Source organism: Neophocaena asiaeorientalis, unplaced genomic scaffold, assembly GCF_003031525.2.
Source record: "Neophocaena asiaeorientalis asiaeorientalis breed wild unplaced genomic scaffold, Neophocaena_asiaeorientalis_V1.1 scaffold427, whole genome shotgun sequence".
NCBI classification, from domain to species: Eukaryota; Metazoa; Chordata; class Mammalia; order Artiodactyla; family Phocoenidae; genus Neophocaena; species Neophocaena asiaeorientalis.
Window position 1 is genome coordinate 2,801,992 of NW_020172280.1, and position 14,761 is coordinate 2,816,752.

Sequence of the window (14,761 nt, forward strand, 5' to 3'; positions counted from 1 at the left end):
TGTTCTTGTCGGCTCTAATATTTCACCAATTTAACCGAGTTTTCCACTTCAATCCACTGTCTAGGTGAATGAATCCTGGGGCCCATTTTGAAAATGTGAGCTGTTGGCATGTTTTTCTCATCCCTAAGACTTAGGTTCTCCTGGTGACATATGGCTTAATTAGTTGTCTTTGTTTCTGCACCTGAGTCATTTGTCATTTGCAGATGCTTTATCTTTGTCATGGTTAGGAATGTTCACTTCTGTAAGAGTGAAATCTAGAGGTATACTTAATTATGAGCTATACATTTCCTTTGAAAAGCAACCAACAAATCAAGAAACTGCAAATTGAATCCTTCTTTCAATGTAGCAGAACTGCTTGCATTATTAAGAGAGAATAGAAAGTAGATGCAACGTATTTTTGTTTGCTAAATATGCATTTTTGTATAACCAGATTATTTTCACGTGAGATGAAAGAACAGTATTTGAAAATCTACTCAAGTTGGTACAGTTAATTTGAGATAGGGGCCAGGCACAAAAATTTTTTTTTTCCTAGAAACTTCAAGAAAGTCATTTTTCTCTTCCTGGTGATTTGTTGATTGTCAATGGCTATACTCATTCTGTGCCAACTGTACATATGATACAGTATCTAATCCTTAAACAATCCTTCCTGAACAGCTATTGCTGTGTCCATTTTGTGGATGGGGACAGTGGAGTTCAGGGAAGGTATGTCATCTATGCAGGTTCATTTGGATGGAAAGTGGCCGATGTGGGGTTCAAGTTCATTTCAGTGTAAACCCAAATGGTTACACTTTCTCTGCGTGGAAGGGAGAGTATCCATACACATACACTGCCTGGAAGGGAGAAAAATGGACGAATATCCAGGTGGTTTAAAACATGCCCAGAAATAAGCAAGGAGAAAGTGGCTTCTGTAAGGCTTTCTCCACAAAATCAGGAGGAAGAGTGGGCTAATCTCAGCGCAGTATGCCTTTATGTGAGTTAGTAAAAGGTACCCTTTCCTGGAGGGTGCACCCTCACATGCCAGTGGCTTGTTGTGTGCAGGAGGGCTGACCTCCGACCCCTCGTGTAGGGAACCCTGGCCTAAGGAACACTTTGCACATCACTACCCTATGGATGGAGAAGGGGAGGTATCAGTGAGACGGGGCGGGGGGAACCAAGAGGGTCTTGGAATGGCTGGAAACCAGAAAAGGATGGCAGTATTTATTTTATGATCTTCAAATATTTATTCTTCTCACTCTTTCTTTCTTTTGCAAATAGTTTAGTGTGCAGAGGGGAACTCTTCTTATGGTTGAAGAGGTTTAGCTTGATTTCCAGATGCCAAGTCAGTTAGAGTGTGACCACACTTCCCAGAGCTGGTCTGGCTGAAAGCCAGGGAAGAAGTAATTCAGGGTTCTTATCTAGATTACTAGATTGTCCCAAAGAAAGTTCAAGGAGTCTTATCTCAGAGGTATTCGCCTCTAATAACTAGGCTGCCCGTCTGATAACGTGTTCCTCGGACTGTCTGCTGTCTCTCCATTTCTCCATCTCCTCCGCTTTCTTTAGCTCTTCTAGGTCTCTGCACAATCAACCTGTGATGTTCGGGCTTTGATTAATCATAGTAATAATACTGTAATAATAATCCAAAGATAGAGATGAAGGAGATGAAGGGGGAGGGAGAGGAGGGAGGGAACTCAGTCACATGGAGAAAGAGTTATTTTCACAAATAGGAGGCCATTTTGAACCTCAAGGGACTCACCAGAAAACTCAAACCGTGAAGTGTTTCCTCTGGAAGTTATCTTAATGGTTAAATAATAGTACCTAATATTCGTAAAGATGCTGCATTTCTCACATGCCATCACATTTACTAGTAAGAGCAACACATACTAGTCAGATCTGTCAGATATGTGATAACAGATGCCAGTTTTACAGGTGAGCAGACTGAGGTTAGAGAGGTTGAGTAACCTGGACTTGGCTAGGGACAACTCCGTCTTACCACTCGTAGAGTTTTAGCAACTTGGGGGCAGGGCCCAGCCTAGGATTTGACACTGATAGGTGTTTCATAAGTGTTTGCTTTAGGAATAGGTGAATTAAGTTATACATTGGAAAAATAAATGAATCTTGTTGCAAACATAAGGGGAAAGTGTGTGTGTGTGTGTGCGCACGCGCGTGTGCGTGCACGCACGCTCACACTATGACAAGGTAGTGGGGACGGGAGTAGGAGGTGAGAGTTGTGGAATCTGGGGAAATGGGCCCATCTGTCTGCTGCTTGGAGCACCTCTTATATAGATCAGAGAGAGAAAATCATTGGTGACTTTTGGCATCAAAATGGGATGTGTGGAAAACTCCTCAAAGCCATTCAGGCTGAGATGACAGCATAGCCCTGTCCACTGTAAGAAAAATTCCCCCCAAATTTGGAGGGAGCACGTCAATTTACTCCTCTCCCCTTCCTCTCTGTGAAGGCTCTTGCCTCCTTCTGTGGGTCCAGATCGCCAGACAAATAAATTGGGGGTAGGGCGGGCAGTGGTCAGTGGAGTTGGGACGTGAAAGTCCTCTTTCTCCATCTTCCAGCTTTCCTTACCATTAAGTTGTGGGTTGAGACTGGTTTAAAAAAATTCACATACCCATTAAAATAAGATACTTTAAAAAACAAATTCCAGCATATGGAGTATTGGCTCTCTCTCTCTCATTCTCTCTCTTTCTCTCTTTCTGTCCCCACTTCCTTTCTCCCCTTCTCTCCCCTCCCTATACCCCACCTCATGTATTCCTTTTATTCCAATTTATCTGTGTTCCCAGTGAGCCGTTTCCACCGAAGCTGGAGCCCTTCCTCGTGAAGGTACACCTCGGGTGCTGTAGGGCACGCCCAGTGTGTGGATTAATCAGCCCACAGCACCATCTGTCATGATTTAGGCTTAATTGGAAGATGGACCTCACAAAAGGAGGCTTCACATGGAAGGAGGGGGTGGGAGAAGCAGCAAAGGCAGGGCCTCTCCCTTCAGGAAGGAAGCCAGCAGGCCCTCAGGTGCGAGCCGGGTTCCAGATCAAAGGGGAAAAGAGGCCTGCACCTGGGTGTATGGGGCACCATGCCTGGCCATGTTGGTGGCAGGGAGAGGGTGAGCCATCCACAGGAGGGCTCTGAGAGGGTCAGATTACATGGGAGTACAGTCAGCATCACCGTGTGAATTTCAGCTGACTTCCAGATTACTCTCCAGGACACTCTTCAATAGCTCGGGGGAAAAGGAACAGAGAACTAGGTCCTGCCTGCCCGCCTCGTTATACCCACGGCCCCTCCCGTCACCTTTAGAAAAAACAAGCAAACCAGGTTGGCCAGCAAATTCAGTTAAATTAGGCACATTTCATTTTTGCAAAGTTGAAAATTCAAAAAGTTGGCTTTGGATCCACAGACCCTGCAAACCAAGGGCAAAGGTCATCTGGTTACAGAAGCCTGATTTTCCCATCCTTGGTGTTTCTCCTCTAAATTGGATGCTGGAGAGATGCTGTGACACTTCTAAGCCACTCTGTTACCTTTCTTCCAGTAGAAAGTTTATCCACCTACCAAAGTACTCAACTTGCTCTCCAGGGGTGGATGGGAATTGTGAGTACATGTTGGATTTATCACACACACACATTACTTATTTGTGTGAGAGCCATGTCATACCCTCCAGCACGTGTGCACCTTAGTGACTGGGTCATGCGCATATTTCTGGGGACCTGGTCACATGGTAGGCACTCAGTGACCAGTATATAAAAAGTTGAACAGTTGCAGGGCAATTACAGGGCTTCTGACACAATACAAGATATACATGCTAAATCTCTCCCTCTGTTTTGAGTGGCTTCGAACATCTTTTTAATACTACTACTCAGAGCTCTTTCTTAATATAAGTACAGAATTACAACAACCCGCCTCATGATTTGCTATACAGTAAATTTTCCTTAATTGGGCCCAGCATTTTGGAATTAAGACACGATCTTATTGGGTAAGAAGTTTGAATGAAGGGTTGTAATTTCGAAATCTGTAAGTTTATGAGATCTACACTTACTAAACAGTGTTTGTATAAATGTAATCCTAGATTCATTTAGCTAATTTTCCTTATTAGTACCCCATTCATTTCTGAAGTTATAGCAAAAAAGAAAAAAAAGAAAGAAATACTGTAACATAATTATCAGTATTTCTTTAAACAAATCCTAGAGTAAGAAAATTTTTTAAAGATTAATTCAAATGAGCCTCACAATCTCCCGTTTCTCAAAACAATAAGATTTTACTCTACTTAATTCCAATTCCTTAGCAGCCGTCTTTATCCAGGGGAGAAATAAGTTAGCGGAAGTCTTGGGAAGGAGACGTAGTGGTTCAAAGTAACAAAGCTGAAGTTCCGTGTTTCTAGATGCTGCTTTTGGTAGATGCCATTTCCTCTTTCAGAACTACTGTGGCCAGGAATCACTTCACCTTTTCTACTGACTACAGCTGCCCCCTGATTATTGCATGTGTTCCCTTCCTGGTCGGGTTATTACTTTTCCTACAGCAACCAAAAAAATGTGGGATTGTCACCTTCCTTTCCCCACAGCTCAGGAGTCTGGGCACATTCTGATGAGGCTTTGTCTAAGGAGGTGGGTAGAAGGAGGTGTCATAAAGGAAAACTTCTCCCTCCTCTGGGGAGGGAGAATCTCCCCTCCTGCTCACCTCTTCTGGGAAGCCTTCCTGGAACCCTCACTAGGTCTGGGTGAGTGACTTATCTTTGCTCTCTTAGTGCACTTAGGGGCAACATGCAAAGAATGGGAGTTTTAGAGCCTCATACCCCAAGTTTGGGTCCCAGTGCTAATATTTATAGCAATGTAACCTTAGGCAAGTCTCTGAGCCTCTTTCAGTCTATTTCCTTAAACAAAGGGGAAAATAAAACTTATTAGAGGGTAATGGGAGGATTAGAGATAATATCCTTCTACATAAGTAGTACCAGAATAGTAAATACTCAAGAAATGGTAGTTCTTTTTATTATGACAGCACTTCCCACACTGTTCTGTGATCATGTTTACCTGTCTGGCATCTCCTCAGGACTGTGAGGTTTTTTAGAGGATGTTTCTCTATCCCTGGACCTTGGAACAGAATCTGGCACAGAGGGGACATTATGTGAATGTTTTTTTTTGGAAGAGTGCATCAGTGAGTCCGCGAGAACGCCTGGATTCATCTTTAAGCAGGCTGACTTGGTTCGTGCATCATGCAGAAAATTTATTTCTTGAGACATATTTGAGATTAGAGACTATTCTAAGCAATGAGGAAAAAAGGAAAAGAACAAAGAAATTGGATTCAATATTTTGGTCCTTAAAATGTAGTATACCCATGAATCATGATAGGACTCACTACATGAATCCAAGAGGTAACTGGCTACATCACAGGCCAGATCATGCCCATTCTGTGCATTCAGATGATGGGTGCGAAATGAAAAACTGAAACACAGAAGGCTTTTTCTCTCCCTCAGCTCCCAGCATTTCTCATTTATTGGCAAGACAATCACTATTTTCCTTCTAGATACCGTTCATGGGAAGCATTGGGATCTTAGAGAAACTTGCAGAATGAACAGTTGTTGGCATCTCCTTGGGAAGAACAGAAAGAACCCAAAGCTTTGATAGATTTTAAACTGCAGCCCTCCTGGGATGCTCTAAATGGCTCATAAATACAGCTGATGGAATATTGCCTATGTGTATTTTCTACTTACACTCACCTTTGAGTTCTTGTCTGGCCCCTTGAGAATCAATACATACAATAACAGAATTGCTGATGTATTAATCTTTTCTGCTGATCTAAGCATTGTTTTTCCTACCAAAATGGGAATAAGGCTGGGGGAGGAAGTGAAATCTAGACCACTCTGAAAAAAATGGGGGGAAAATTTAATTTCTAGACTTCAGGAAATACACTAAGTATTTCTCTTTTTTCTAACCTCACTAAGGCATCTTGATGCAGTGCCCTGGCTGGCCCAGAGCCATGGATTTCAGATTATCACCAGCATCCTCTATCTTGGTTTTGTGACCTTCTTAAGACAAAGCTTTAGCTCCAGGTAAAGCCTGGGCCAGAAGTTCCATTAGAACAATAAGCCTCGTTCTCTAGAGCCATGGCCCCTGCCCGAAGGTTTGCATTACCATCCTGCAGCCTAGCATGGCAGAGGGACAGTTTTTAGGTTTTGAGAACTTTCGCCTGTGAGTATACTTTATTGGGGAAACTGACGGTGAACATCCACAGGTGGGGAAGGAAGGAAGAAGATCTCCACTGGAGATGAGTCCGAGAAGGAGAGCCCCGTTACCTAAATTCTCAGCATGAAATTAGCAATGCCATATTGTGCTAAGAGGCGTCAGGGGAAGAAGCAAAGGAAGAGATGGTGAACTGGTTCTGTTGTACCTTTGATTCTCTCCTCCAGCTTCTCTTAGAGATGAAGAGATTGATAGCAAATGGAGGGGAAAAAAATCAACTCCTTTATTTTTGTTTTGTTTTGGTTTCTCTTCCGCTCCTGCTTAGAAAACTAGTAAGATTCTGATCCTAAAGATACACAGGTGAATGGTATGTGACTTCCTACACCTCAGGGTGAGGCATGAAGTCAAAGGGCAGGGGACAGGGAGCACGGTTTCGGGGTAAGAGGGCGCTGGGCTTAAGTGGCAGGACCTTTGCTTCTTGGTTAAATTGCTTCACCTCTAGGACTCAGGATCCTCCTCTTGAAAATGGCAACGGTCACATCAGCTTCTGCCACGTAGGGACACCTGCAGCATTAACAAGAGAAAAGCAGCCATGTTTAATATTAGTTTTACACCATGTGGGGTCCTTCATAAGGAAATGAAGCCTGGAAGAAACAGTTGAACCTGGGTGCTTTTATCCTAAGTTTGATGAAGAGTGGACAGTTGTGATAGGACAGAGAGTACAAGGTAAGTCTAACAGACTGGGGGCAACTTAGCAAAGCCTAGGTGTCCCTCTCTGTGTCCCTCCGTCTTAGGAGACAAGGATGCCCCTCTCCTCCGGGTATAGGGAGGGCACTCCTCACATGAGGGTTTTATGACCTGCTTCAGGGGAAAGTCAGAAAGTCCCTCCTGCACATGCCATTTCCCAAATCCTTCAGCTTAAAGTATTCAGTATATGCCAAGGTGCCATATGTGGGGGTAGCGTGTCCTGAACCCCATCACCAATTTGTTGTGAAGAGTAAACAAGATAATGAAAAGCAGTGGACTCTGTTTTGTTTTGTGACGACCCTGGGGGAATCTCCTTCATTGTGTGAGTCCTGATGGGGAGGCAAGATTCTGGCCCCATGGGCAAACTGAACCTTTCAGTATTCTGGGGACAGTGGCAAAGTCACTCCTGGTGGCTGCATCAAGGGTCCAGAGTTTGACAACGGCAAGGTCCTCGCCAGAGGGATCCTGTGGCAAGATCCACACCGTCAGTGTCCCCACTGCTCAGCCTTCCTTGATTTCTGCCCATTTTCAGAGTTTTCGGAGCTTAGTTCTCTAGCCTTCTATTCCGTGAACTTCTGGCACTGTTTCCGTACTTTACTCTTCTGCTCACAGTTAATAAGAAGCTGGTATCTTTTGTTTGAATCGAGGAACACTGACCATTGCAAATGTGAAGTATGTGATATAGCCGGAGCACACAATGGGGTGTTCAGCAAAGCAGACACTCAGTACCTGGTACCTATTGCTATAATTAGCCTAATGGCATATGACTACCCTCGGCATTCCAGGAATTCATATTTGATGCTTCAACTACTCAGATGTCCATGGTGTGTTATATTTTGCTGGGATACCAATTTAAATTGCCTTCGGAATACACATTAGATTATTTCTTAATTGTTTGATTTTTTTACAGGGAACATATAACATCTGTAATCCTCAAAAATAATAAATATATTTCCATTAGAAAACACATGACTTTGATTTGAATTATATAGACCCATAAGCAACAAAGCTTTGGTGATTTACTGACCTCAAATTAATGACTAGCAGGCCTAGGTTATAAGAGAGAGAAATGTATTCTGTAATTATATTCTAGAATGGTACCCCATGGATGATCAGGATCTTCTGGTAGGATGGACCAACTCTAAAGAAACTTCAGTGGTTAAAGAAAGAAAGTCTAAGAAAATAAAGTTTAATATTCTGAATTAAGGCCTGGGTTATAATCTATATTCAACGAATAATCTACTAATACAGACACTTGGTCCATTATCAAGCTTGAGTATGTATGGACCAGTACCAGAGCATCTCGTCAGTCAGCCAAGTCCTTGCTCCTCAAAGGATGGTCCCCAGGACAGTAGCATCAGCATCGCCAGGGAGTTTATTAGAAATGCAGACTCTCAGGCCCCATCCACACCTACTGCATCAGAATCTGTATTTTACAAGATTCCCTGGTGATTCATAAGCATATTAAATTTTGAGAAGTGTTGATAAGTAACTTAGTCATTAACAGCTGGGAGAAATGGCAGGGCTAGTTTCCCCAAACTAGATGGCGATAGAATTTACAACCCATTTTCAGGCATCAGTGATTTACTCTGGGGTTGCTAACCTAAGTGAGTACTATACTCTTTAAGGAGGTAACTCAGGAAATTTCTGTCTTACCTCCTATAAAATTATCATTTTTCCATATTTTTTTCCCTTCAGATTGACAGTTTGAGGGGAGTAGAAACCCCTTTTCTGCTTTATCTGCCTCTGGCTTGAAGCGAGAATGTAAAGGGCAACAGAGGAAATAACCTTAAATTGTCTACATCACTGAAAAGTAGTGATTTCATCTTTTGGGGTGGGACTGGGTCAGCTCGAATCTTACTTACGCCATTTGTTCAGGACAAGAGGTTTCTGCACAAGAAATAGCTGAGTATAATGGGGAGAATGGATTAGATCCTGAGGAAGCCGTTATCATGGAGTGTCAGTGAATAAAATTAACATGTATTTTTAATAAGTCTGTAATTACTAATTCTACAATAGACCATATGGTCTGTTCGCTTTCGTGGACTCAAACACTTAAGCCCTCAAATGCCGTTTAGTTTTAAACACCCACACACATCCACACACCTCTCCCCCTCAAAGAAAACAAAAGAATTGCATTTCGAGCTCTGTGACATTTCCTTAAGGAATAAAAATTCAAATTACTATCGAAGCCATGACTTTTACACTTGTGTCTAGAAAGCACAGCGACGTGTTTTTGCTGTGCCTTGTACCTTGGGCTCCTCTCTTTGTGACTTGTTGACTCAGTAGTGTGGGCTGAAGGCATCCTACCTGTGCTAAGTTTTCAGCTCTAAGTGCTGACTGTGAATTTTTGAGTCAGACCTGGCATTGTTATTTAAATGGCTCACTGCATGTTTTTCATATTAGAATTCCATTAAATTGAGAAACAAAGACCCCTCTGCTGCTTTCAAGGAGAAAATACCTTCATTTTCCCACTTCTAGACTGTAAGTATTTTTTAGTCAGGTCTTTTTATAATAGTCTCATGAACATACTTTCTGAGACACGCATGCACTTTATGACTTCATTTGGGTTTTTTAAAACTTCCGATTAAGCAATGCCCCTAAAAATGTTTTCTCTACTCTAAAAGGCTGCAGGAAGCCTCATGTGGCTCTCATTGCCTTAGAAGGGTCCTACAAAAAATTGCTATCTTGCAACATATTCTTAAGAATGGGGTAATAAATGCCAGCATTAGGGGGACAAATCAGTCCATTTAAGATGACAGTGTATTTTCAAAATTCATTAACTGAATTTTTTAAAAGTCAATCTGATCACTATGGATAATTTCACCTTTTAAATAAGCAAGAGATGTAGCGTTGATGAACGGGATTTGGATCACCCAGGCTCACAGCTGGTTCACGTCAGGCCTTGAGTTGGAAATTTACAAGAATTCTCTGCAATTTGGAAAGATGCGGCGAGCCGCTTCTGACCAGCAGAATGACGAATCACCACACGCTAGATTCTTCTCGCATCACACTTTATTGGAGTACAGCTTGGTTTCAGGCGGATGGAAGGAAGACCCCGTACGCTCGAGCCTGTCTGCTTATATAAGGGCTTAAGGACTCGTGTAAGTCCCCGATTCGTCCGTATGGTTATCGCATTTCGCAAGCCGGACTTTGGATAGGCCACTGCTTCAAAACCTGATTAGCATATTAGGTGCATACGCCCTAGCGGCATACTTAGCGCATGCGCAATGGCTATCCAGCCGCGCCCTACAGAAAGACCCATCCAGAGAAGACCTGGTAGACAAGGCCTCCACTCACCCTTCTTACGTTGCTAACCCAATGTCTTCGGCAATCAAGAAAGGGCGACCAGATTCAGGACTTAGGCTGTCCTCTTGTAATCTTTTCCTCTTCATGGGATTGCACACAATCACAGGGTAGGAAGAAGTGCTAAAGATACCTGTGCCATGCCCGGTATGGGGAGCCCCTGGGGACCCCGATTCTTGGGTTTCACCTCTTTGTCCCCAGCATGTGGGCAAGTCCAGGACTCAATGTATCTCTCATCTATGGAGCAGCTAGAGAGTGAAAGCTGCAACCTTACATTAGTGCCTCCCTCTTAGGACCACCTCTCTCTAACTGGAGCTTCTAACTAGACATCTGATTCTTCCTTGGGAAGAGCTTGAGAGAGGAGCTTCAATAAACCACTAGAGAGCTGGACACATATCCTCTGCAACTAGGAACTCATGGAGGATTTATACCAGATTCATCCCTGGGAAGAGCTTCAGTGACCTGTGGTCACCAGAAGGAGGGCTGAGTCATGGCACTCCCCGCAATGGCAGGCAAAGCTACCTGAATCCTAGGGACCTGAGATGCAGTCCAGTTTGGTACTGTTGGTCTGGGGCATCCTGCAAGCATTTAAGAGTCAAGAAGAGAGAACACATAAGAGCGCCCACAAGAAAAAGTCAACTTGAAACGTCTGTATGGTCCAGAGATCACGATGCCATCGTACAACAGTGTCATTCAATTAAGAACTTTACTATCTCTGTTTCCTTTCCTTTCTACCCCAAAGGGTAGAAACTGTAGCCAGTGGATGGCGGGAAGGTTGACCAGAAAAGGTGAGAGCCATACCCTCTCCCCAAAGAAAGGCCTTACAGTTGCTAGAGAAGGAGGTGTAGTATCTCAGTGGGGTTCAGGATGCCCTAGCCCCAAATATGGCACCTTGGCATAGTGAATATTTCCAGCTGAAGCAGTTTGAGAAACCAGCAGTAGTGGGAAGGTCACCCTGACCTTTCCCCACCCTTCTCCCGTGAAATAGGTCCTAAAGCTCTCAGGTGAGAGGAGCCCTGCCCGTACCTGGAGGAGAGGCGCATCCTTATCTCCGAAGACAAAGGGACTCTGAGAAAAGTCTGAACACCCAGGCCTGGCCAGTGTCCCCCAGTTCACTACCCTTACCTCATATTCTTTAACCTTATTCCTCCACGACTGTCTGCTCTTCATCAAAACCAGAACAATACTCAGGGCTGTTTCTTCAGGGCTTCATTTCCTCATGAAGGCTGTGCGTCATGTAAAACTTACAGTAAATAAATTTGCTCACATTTCTGCTGTTAACCTGTCAGTTTCATGTTCAGACTCAGACAGGGACTCTAAGAGGACCCTGCAATCTTCTCCTCTCCTGCAATCTTACCGTGAATACTGAAGTTGCTCGGTGTACTGGGCTGCACACCATTTGTTACTAAATTAACGGAGACATGGCTGAGATTTCAAAGGAACGCGTGATTTTTTCCATTGCCTGAGAGTAAACGGAAAAGCCACGGGGCGTGGAGTGTCCTCACTTTTATTCCCAGACAAGGCAAAGTTTCCCTGCTGGGTGGTTTAAAAGAATAAAGGTGTCAAAAATATTACACCCCTCGAGAACTGGGTGATTGGTAAAGTGGTTGCATGCTCTGTTTCCACTAAACAGAAACCCTTGGGCTGAGAGCAGATATTCGTGGAATCCTTTAACAAATAGTTGTTGGCACATGGCACTTGGATAGCACCGGAGAGTAAAGATCGACAAACCCTACTCTTTGCCCTCAAGGAGCTGATGATCTACTGGGGAATGAGGACAATTGAAAATGAAGATGACTTTTCCGTGTGCTAAGTGCTGCTACAGGGTACCCAGAAGCACCTGACCTCTCTCAGAGGATGACAGACAGCCTTCCACTGGAAGTTAAGCGGAATTTGAGACTCAAGGTACCAGTAGGTATTAACTGGCAACAAAGAAGAAGAAAAGAGAGAAGGTACAGGGAGGATAATCGCGTTCTGGGCAGAAACAACAGCAGAGGGTGAAGCCCACAGGTAGATGAGCGGGGGCAAGAAAATCGGGAGTTGTTTATTTGCTTGGAGTGTGGAATTCAAGGTGAGGAATAGCAAGAAATGAGGATTGCGAGACAGGCAGCATCACATCAGGAAGAGCCGCATAAACCATACTCAGCTGGGATTTTCATCTTGGGTCCATGTCAGTTTTTAGCAAGGGAAGGATCAGACTTGCACTTTTGAGTAATTTCTCCAGAGCAGAATAATAAGAAAATATTAGGTCCTTTAATCACATTGTTTAAAATTGCGCCCTTTAAATTTTTCTCGTTCTGTATGCTGTTTACACATGCGCTTAGTATGGTAGCAATAGTGCGTGCCTGTCATTTATAAACATATGCACATTTGAGGATGCAGGGACAATTGCTTTAGAAAGGGCTACCCTGCTGCAGTAGGTGACGGTGTGGAACGTGGGTTGGAGGGCAGCAAGGGTGGAGGCAAGGAGACTAGTTAGGAAGCTGTCGTGCTGATTGAAGTAGGAACGACAATGGCATTAAGGATGCAAGGAAGTGGCTAAGTATGAAGCCGGCTCTAATGTCACTTCAGGCTTGCACGTGTGACTGTTCCATCAGAAACCTCCGCACCCACAAGCAAGCTGACAGATGAGGGGTATAAAGAGCACAGGATGTCAGAAGATCCAGGTGTCAAGTCCTGGTTTCCTCACTTAGTATGTGATTTGGGCAAATCATTTACTTTCTCAGCCTTTGTTTCCCCAACCATAAGCATCGGGCTATTGAAACACGGCCTCACTACTTCCTGGAGCAAATAAGAGGTTATTCTGAAATCAGTGAAGCACTGGACACACGGTAGACGTTATTCCGTATCTATCATTACCCATCATAGAAAGATTCCACAGGTACCGTATTTCCACGTGCGCATTGTCAGGCTCCACCTCTAATTCTAACAAGGGAAACAAATTACCCTGCCACTTAGTAAAAGCCAGCATCGTGTGACAAAAATAGAAATAAACAGGTCCGGAGACCAAGTTATGCCCTTTCCTCCCTGGGAAGGGCTGAGACTCAGTTTCCTTATCTGTGAACGGGGAAGAATGGCATCTCTCCTGCCTACCTCTCCGTTTAACTCAGAGGGAGTTGTGAACACACACTGAGCTGAGGCCAGGAACTCTCTCCGGCTCTGCCTTTCCCACAACTTCCCTGGGTGACCTCTAACAAGTTACTTTCCTCATCTGCAAAATGGGCAGACGATTTGTTTGACCTTTCAGTTATGAAATATCATTATTCTATTAAAGATGAACGATGAGATGAGATGAAATGCAGAGCACGTTCATGACAATTGTGTATTACTTTTTCTGTTTTGCCTGGTTCGGTGGGGAGGAAAGGACGAATACGTTGAAAGGGGAATAAAAAGTTTACCACTACAATTATCTGCACATTAACCAAGGCATGGAAAATGGAAGACGCTGTGAAGATCTTCTCAATATGCAGAGCCACCAGGCAATCAGTGACAATAAAACTGTGAATTCAGCAATTCCATGCTGGGTTTTAATTTTCTGGCACTGGTGTGCCCCTTATTTAAGCATGCATTTGGGTTGGTGCCAGCCTGCCCCGCTTCCCCACGGCGAGGGAGGGGTCCTGAGAAGCTTCCCCCATCACACACCAGTGGGCCCAGGACTCCCACAAACCCGCTACTCTTGAAAGGTCAGGAAAGGGAGGTGGCACAGCAGACTTTATAAATGACAAAGGGAAGCTGGGGGAGAATTGGTGAAAAATGAAGAGTGTGGAAAAGGAGGGAAGAACTAGAAGAAACAGGGGAATAGAATTAAGGGGAGGAAGGAGACAAGACCGTGATGGTCAATGCTGTTTCACGGACAACAAAAAAGGGAGAAATTAGGTGTCAGAATAAGGTATGAGAAGAGGATGGAAGATGGGGATGTACAAGGACTGTATGGTCCAGATCCCTTTCTCCTCCCTGGTCAAGGATGCACTCAGGTGACATCTCCAGCTGCAGAAACTTTGCACCTGCCTGTGTCAGCACTGAGTCTCTTCCTGGGCACCTTCCAGCCAGCGGTGAGGGTCTAGGGCTTTTGCCTAACGTGAACCCTGCCCCAGAGCTCCCCGCTGGGCTAGCTGAGGCTTTCTCAGAGCTGCCTTTACATGGAGTCTCTTCCTACTCAATCTCCCTTCCTTCTCCCCGATGGTGGTTTGTTTTATATGTCAACCTGGCCGGTTGACATATAAATAGTCCCCAGTTATATAATTACACTAATCTAGGTGGTCATGTGAAGGTACCTGGTACACGTGGCTAACGATCTCTAATGAGATGATTTTAAGTAAAGGAGATGAACTTCCACAACGTGGTTTGGGTCTCGTCCAATCAGTTGAGTGCCTTCAGAGAAAAAACTGAGGTTTCCTGGAAAAGAAGGAATTCTGCCTCAAGGCTGCATCATCAACTCCTCCTAGAGTTTCCAGCTTGCCGGCCTGTCCTACAGATTTCAGACTTGTCAACCCCCCCAAATCACATGAATCAATGCCTTAAAAATAAATCTCTTTATATATATATATATATATATATA

The 14,761-nt window shown here is 44.1% G+C and overlaps 1 long non-coding RNA gene across 1 annotated transcript in view; it reads right to left on the reverse strand.

The window, feature by feature from the left end:
* Positions 1-6,432: 6,432 nt before the first annotated feature.
* The window catches only part of LOC112412317 (uncharacterized), a 32,722-nt gene continuing 24,393 nt past the window's right edge, over positions 6,433-14,761 (reverse strand). The window contains exon 3 of the long non-coding RNA XR_003005783.1: positions 6,433-6,714. This is a non-coding gene — a long non-coding RNA (uncharacterized LOC112412317). The remainder of the gene's footprint in view (positions 6,715-14,761) is intronic.